Source organism: Musca domestica, unplaced genomic scaffold (assembly GCF_030504385.1).
Source record: "Musca domestica strain aabys unplaced genomic scaffold, Musca_domestica.polishedcontigs.V.1.1 48, whole genome shotgun sequence".
Classification (NCBI taxonomy): domain Eukaryota; kingdom Metazoa; phylum Arthropoda; class Insecta; order Diptera; family Muscidae; genus Musca; species Musca domestica.
Window position 1 is genome coordinate 4,433,107 of NW_026712340.1, and position 8,329 is coordinate 4,441,435.

An 8,329-nucleotide genomic window follows, 5' to 3' on the forward strand; every position below is an offset into this window, starting at 1 on the left:
TGCCTCATCGAGACATTAAAAGGCAATATGTATTTTGTTCAATTTTTACAGTTTTATGCTTTTGAAACAAAACACCAGTCTCAGATTTTAAGCTCTCTGAAGTAACTTTGCCAGATTTGGAAGACATACATAAGGAAACTATCGTCATTAAGACCAGAGAGGTTTCAATAGTATGAACTAAAGGATTATCAAACAACTTGGGATGTATTATGTGGAATATTACAGTATTATAGAAGTTTATGACGTTTTACACTTCGACAGTTGAAAACCTAACAAGTAAAATAGTATCAGTCGGTTTTGCCGACAGATGTATACCCCCAGCCTTCAGTTATGAACGTGACAGATTTGGACTATATCGATTACTTCTTGTACTTAATATGAGATATGTGCAAATTTTCGGAAAATGGAAATATGCGTCAGGTAACAGATATTCATCTAATACAGATAAAAATATTGGTATGTGCAAAATTTGAAGGAAATCGAACATCCGTATCCAATTTTATGCGAAATCATAAATTCCGACAAACTACATATTCATATCAGAATACTGGTTAAGAAAAATACTTAGATATAGAAAGTTGTAAAGAATCGCCGACTTGTTTCGCAAGTTATGACAGATATAAGTATTGGAAATTGTGACCCTTAGCAGGTGAGGTACCAGAAGGGGTTGGCAGATGTATATAATGTGGGAAATTAAAGGATGTGGATGGATGGGATGCTTCTTTCGACTTCCTTGAGCGTTTTCTTTTTTAAAATCTTGAACCCTATGTGGGGAAATGGTACCTTTATAGCAGATTTTGTGTTGACGAAAATATTGAGATGCACCAAGTCTGAATGAAATCGGATGTTAATTTAGCGTTTTATGACCCTTTGTAGGGGAGGTACTAAAAGGAGTGGACCGATACATCCCATCTTCACACCGGATCTTGTGTTAGTATGGGACGTGTGCATTATGAAGAGAACCAATGTTTATTTCGAATTCTTTGCTCGTTTTGGTTATACAAAACTTAGACCCTTTGTGTGGGAGGTACCGGAACGAATGGTCCGATCTCTACCATCTTTATAAAAGATCTTGTGTTTATGGAAATATTCAACTGATCCTAGTCTGAATGGCATCGGATGTTAATTTCGCGTTTTATGAGCTTAATATTCAAAATTTCGACCTTTTGTGTTGGAGGTACTTGATGGAGTGGACCGATATTATCCATTTTTGCACCTGACCTAGAACTCACGTAAATATTAGGATTTGCAAAGTTAGCTCAAAATCGAATTATCGATTCTCTTTCTGTGCAGAAAATCACATTTTTTTTTGCAAATTTCGACCATTTGCGGGGGAGGTACCAGAAGGAGTGGATCGATATACTCCATCTCAACACCAGACCTTAGGTAAATATAAATATTGAGATATGTGAAATTTGAAGACAATCGGACTCTTACATCACATTTTATGAGAGTTGAAATTGTTAAAAACTTTGACCCTTTGTGAGGGAGGTACCAGAAGGAGTGGACCGATATTGTTCATTTTCGCACCAGACCTGGCACTGACGCAAATATTTGGATTAGCAAAGTTGGAGGAAAATCGGATCATCGTTTCTCTTTCTGTGGAAAAAATATTTTTTTTTTTAAATTTCGACCATTTGTGTGGGAGGTACGAGAAGAAGTGGACCGATATATTTCATCTTAACACCAGACCTTGGGATAACATAAGTATTGGGATGTGTGAAATTTGAAGATAATCGGACTCTTATATCACATTTTATAAGAGTTGTAATTATTCAAAATTTTGACCATTTGTGGGGGAGGTACTTGATGGAGAGAACCGATATTGTCCATTTTCACACCTGATCTAGCAATGACGCAAATATTAGGATTTGCAAGGTTGGAGCAAAATCGGATTAGCTTTTCTCTTTCTGTGCAAAAACTAAATTTTTTAAAAATTTCGACCTTTTGTGGGGGAGGTACCAGAAGGAGTGGACCGATATTGCCCATTTCTGAACTCGATCGAAGTTTGACAAAAATATTACGATGTACCAAGTTTGGACCAAATCGGATACTTCCTTTGAGAGTTATCGTGTGCACCAGCCAGCCAGACAGACAGGCAGACGGACGGACATCGCTAGATCGACTCCAAATGTTCTGAAACAGATTTGGTCCAAAGAGACCTAAGGTCTTAAACCGTTATTTAGACTAGGCTCGTTTTGACCGTATCGAATTGTATATACCCTCTGTAGCCATATGGCTGAGGGTATAAAAAAACTGTCAAACAGACCGTATCTGGTGGGTAACTCTTAAGATTTTATAAATATAACATATCTGCTTCGTAAAGTTGTAAACATGACGTCCAACTCAAAATGCCCGTCGTTTTGGGGCACAGACATTAATGCTGCTGCCCTTTACCATTGTTTTGTAACTGTGGATTTTCCTGGAAATATAAATCTGCTCAGATATTGTTGAACTATCAGATGCATATGGAACCTACCGACATTTCCTTGGGCATTTCACAGGATATGACTGTGACATAAATTTACAAATGGTCGGTTGCATAAACAGACACATGTAGACAGTTTATCTGTCTCCACCAATCTGTGGTCAGTAAGTGTAGTTATTATATATTATGAATTCCTGCATGTGCGAAAGGAATATTTGGCATTGTTTCACAAAATATTTGCAATAACACTATATTTTTCGGGAAATATTGGATGAGTTTTGATAAAAAAATTATAAAAACTAGTAAAAAAGCTAGAATCATTAAAATGCCGAATATCGGGATTTATCGTTATATGAGGGTTATACGAAGACGTGGACCAGCATAGTTACGAACTTCAAATACCAAATTTAAAACAATTCCGGTGAATAATGTCGCTAAAGTCATGAAAATACCGAATATCGGGAAGTACCGTTATATGGGGGCTATACGAAGGTTTGGACCTGCACAGACAATTTTCTTTCATAGGCAGTATCTTCATATGTCAGACCATGGACATATGTGTAAAAAATTTGGACTCAATACCAACTCTTTCCAAAAATAGAGTAATTAAAGCACACCGGCTTCCATGTTATACAGAGGTTACAACTAATAGCTGGAAAAATACATCAGAGAATCCAACACAGTATGTTTCCAGAATAAAACAAGTTAAAAAGCAGTAAGTTCCATCCGGGCCGAACTTTGAATACCCTCCACCATTTGGAACGAATTTGGAAATTTTCAAAAAATAAAATCCTTAAAACATTTTGTTAAAATTTTAAAAATACCGAATATAGCCGTTATATTGGGGTCTATACGACGTGGACCTACATAGGCATTGTTTGCCATTAGCCATTACCATATTCCAATTCGAAACTTGAAATAAACGGTGAATAATGTAGATAAAATCATCAAAACATCGTATATAGGGGGGTACGGTTATATCGGAGCTGTGGGAAGACCTGGCCCAGCATAGACAATTTTCTGTCACAGGCTATAGCATCCATTACTAACGTCAAATAAGACATCTCAGAAAATTTCGGTGGGTATTGTACCTATCGAATATAGGGAGGTACTGATATATGGGGCTTACACGAAGACCTGTACCTGCATAGACAATTTTCTGTCTTAGGCTGCAGTATCCATTTCGAACTTAAAATACCAAACTTTAAACAATTCCGATGAATAATGTCGCTAAAATGATTAAAATACCGAATATCGGGTGGTACCGTTATATGGGGGCTATACGAAGACGTGGACCTGCACAGACAATTTTCTGTCATAGGCTGTAGTATCCATTTCGAACTTTCAAATACCAAAGTTGAAACAATTCCGGTGAATAATGTCGCTAAAATCATCAAAATACCAAATATCGGGAGGTAATTATACATGGGAACTATATAAAAACGTGGACCATTTACGAACTTAACCTGCCTGCTGGAAAAATAAACAAGTGTGCAAAAATTTAGCCTTCTATCTCAATTCGTTCGAAAGATAGCGTGATGACAACAGACAGACGGACATGGCTAAATCGACTTAGAATTTTATACATTGATGGGTCTGACATGAGTATTTCGAGGAGTTAAAAACGGAATGACACGGTTAATATACCCTCCATAGTATGGTGGAGGGTATAAAAAATGTGAATGCGGCGCATACATTTTTCCACACTTCGCCTTATCAAAATGAACACGAATTTACGTCCCTGTTCTCAGTTATCTTTCTGGGTAAATAATTGATGTAGCCTTCGAGATTTTATTCCATTATAATTTAAGTTCAACAAATTCAACTTGGGCAGAATTCATTCGTATGAACTACAACACTATATTTTTAGTGTATTTATAATTAGGTAGACCCATCATGTAGTATATTGATATTCCCATCCCATCTGGCTGAGTCGATCTAGCTAAGTGCTTCAGTCCGTTTTTCCATGTTAAGTTAAAGTTAAAATAACCCAACAACAATTATGGCCTAATCCTCGCGAAAGTTAGCATGGAGTTGGGGTTAGGGTCAGAATATATAATCTTTTTGGGTATGATCGCAAAATATTTAGGGGTTGAACTGGGTAAAAAAAACAGAATAACTTCTTTATTTTGCAGTTGTTCTATAGGTCTTAATTGTAGACCAACTGACGCGTTTTTCTGCATGAGCTTAGAGTTTAGAACGGGGCAGAAGCTAAACATTTTAAATGGTAATCGAATAACATTTTGAGGGCGAAATGGTCCCTAGCTTTTGTGTGAAAATCTATATTAATAAAGGAGGAAATACTTGACTTACCCGAAATACTTGACTCACTTACTTAAAGATTTATCTACGCCCATCCGATTTGGCTGAAGCTAGAATCTTGACATTTTATTCTTTGTGTATTAGACAAATGGAATGAGTCAGGATTCTACAATTTAGAATGAGGGTCTCTAATGGAATAAAGGATAGATGAACCAAAAGGGTTTTTGGTAATTTGAATATTAAGGTAAAGAATATCTGTAAAATGGTGCCGTTTGGTATTATGTGAACGGAAACTAGAAATTTTGTATGAGAATCAAGGTTGGAGAGTAAGTTTGATATATGAAGGTGATTTTGAAGTGTATACTAAATTGGCTGGACTGTATTAAATTTGTAACAGTTTGGCTAAGGGAAAACGGATAAAGCTGAATTTTTGGAAATTTTGCATTGGGTTTCCCTTGGTGGTAAGCTTTATAAATATATGGTTTTGGAAAATTGGTATTGGGTGAACAAATAGTGCTTGAAATCTGAAATTTGGTATTTCGGTCGCTGTTCATGTGTATTTCTGGACATATGAAGGTGATTTCTAAAATCTATTCTATAAGTGAACGAAAAGACCAGAATGGTACAGAATTTGGTATTGGGTGAAGGGATAGGGATAAAATTCTAAAATTTGATATTACTCATGGTATTGTTGTTTGAGATTTATTTGTTGTTTGTAAATACATCCTTTATTTGACCGAAAAGTACTAAGTGATAGAGGGTGTTTTTTAAGCTAGATAGAACTTTAAATTGTAAAACGTAATACAAAAAATTAAATTTTGATGAAACTTTTTTTTATTTGTTTTCACGCTGGTGGCATCATCGGACCTTATTTCTTCACAAATGAGGCCGGTGCTCTCGTTATGGTCAATGGAGATCATTGCCGCACCATGATCAATGATTTTTTGTTTAAAAATATGGATGACATTGATCCGGAGGAGATGTGGATGTGGCTACGTGCCATACGGCGAACGCAACCATCGACTTATTGAAATCAAAATTTGGCGACAAGTTGATTTCGAGAAGTGGACCTCTCAATTGGCCTCCAAGGTCGTGCGATTTGACACTTATCGGTTATTTGATTTATTATTTGGGTTGATTTATGTTGATAAAACCAGCAACAATTGACGCCTTTGAGGCCAGCATTGTTCGTGTTATTCGTGACATACGGGCAGCAGTGCTCGAAAAAGTGGCCAAAAATTGGACGTCCAGAATGCACTTCGTCAAGAACAGCCGCGGTGTCCATATGCCCGAAATTGTCATTCCGTTTGTAACATCCTTGAATATACGTCTTAGACCCCCTAAAGTATATATATTCATAATCAGCATAAAATTCTAAGTCGATTTAGCGATGTCCGTCTGTCTGTCTGTTCGTCTGTCTGTTGAAATCACGATACAGCCCACATTATTTGACGAGGAGCGCCAAAATTTGGCAGAGCTATTTGCATTGTGTCTAGGATGGTTGGTATTAAAATGAAAAATATCGGTCCACGTTCTGGTATAGTCCCCATATAACGGTACCTCCGGATATTCGGTATTTTGATGATTTATGCCACATTTTTTCACAGATTTGTCTGAAAATTGGTATTTGTAGTCATAACGGGTCCCTGAGCGTGTGGCAAAACATTGCATGTATAGGTCCATGTTGTGGTATAGCCCCATATAAAGGTACCTCCCGATATTCGGTATTATAGTTTTTTTTTTGCCACATTTTTCACGTATTTGTCTAAAAATTGGTATTTGTTGGTCATAATTGTTGGTTCATAGCCCCATATAAAGGTACCTCCCGATATTCGGTATTATAGTTTTTTTTTTTTTGCCACATTTTTCACGTATTTGTCTAAAAATTGGTATTTGTTGGTCATAATGGGTTCCAGCTCCGGTGGAGAAACATTGCATGTATGGGTCCATGATTTGGTATTTTCGGTATTTTGATGGTTTGTGCCACATTTTTTCACTGCTTTGTCTAAAAATTGGTATTTGTGGGTCATAATGGGTCCTAGTTCGTTTCGTTTTACCTCCTGGGCCTAAATATCGGATAATTTAAACTTTCATAATATACGAAACGGGTTAGCTTTTATATCATCATTTTTTACGATTTATATATCTCAAAGTTTCCACCAATCATAGATCCAATGTGAATATGGGATATATATATATATAGTTGTGCTCCTATTGGTACCTCCACCATAAAGCGTCAAATTTTGAATTACCGACCCACTCATTTTTGCCCTGCCTCACAATAGGTAAAATGAATGAAAATATGAATGAGGTACCTGTTGAAATCCAATTTTGGTCTGTAGTAATATATGTATCAGACTTAGGTCTGGAGTGAACATAAAAAAATTACTGGACCATTGCTTCTGTACATTACCCCAAAAGGTAAACATCAATAACTTTTGCAAAATGTGGATATTTTGAATATTTTTGTCGATGCTACGGCAAGTGTGAAAAGTGGAATTATCGGTCCACTCTTCTTGGTACTTCCATCACAAAAGTTGAATATTTTCCAAAAAATTAAGCCATATAGGCCAAACCACGTTTCGTTTTTTGTCAAATTTCACATACTCGATTTTATGCTCAGTTAGGTCTGATATATTAAACTACATCCTTTTTGGTCTAATATTATAAATTTTGTATATAATAAAAGACAAATTGGACGGAGTTATATATGGGAGCTATATCTAAAATTTGCACAATTTTCTCCAACTTCATTATGGTTCGTCCTTGGGTCAAACAAATGATCGGGCAATAAATGCGACCTGTAATTTTTTTTTATAAAAATACATGGACAGATCGATGGAGGGACATGCATTAATAGACTCAACATTCAATTCTATGAAGAGCATGAAAAGCAACTATGGGTATATCTCGCTTGCATCTCCAGGTTACAAATCAACTCACTAAGACATTATACCCTAACCACAGTGTGGTGTAAGGTATAAAAATCTGATTTTTGCTAAACATGGCGAATCCCAATAGTTTAGGAGGGGCCAACATTTGTTAAAAAAATGGAATACGGCATAAGGCGAAATAAGCATTTGTGTTGATCCAAACGTAACAACGTATAATATGTAAATAAAACAAGTAAGCAAAGGCTATAGTCGTGCGGGACCGACTATGTTATACCCTACAACACTACTAATCCCCCTTATGTCCAAATCCATATTGGAAGATTTCGCTTTTGAAATTAGAATTTTGGCTAGGAACATTTGCCCAACATTTATGCACTCCGTCGGACAGTTAGTTGATGTAGTCCATTTTACAGATAAATATAATCCAAAGGTCATCAAAAATGCTTGTCGATTGGCTTCAATTGTCTGACCGGAAAAACATTTCTGTTTTTTGGTTAATTTGAACCCCTAAATATTTTGCAATCATCTCCAAAAGCAAGAAGCCCCTCTGTATCTCCGAATTTAGACTCATCTATATGATTTGCTTGTCTACGATATTTGGCTATATTTGTCAACGAAATCAGCATAAGAAAGCTAGAAATTCGCCTTTTGTGTATTTCGGATATCGCCTGTAAGTAATGCTGGTATTTTTCACACAAAAATTAATGGTCAATTGTACCCGCTGTCCTAACTCTAACTTCATGCG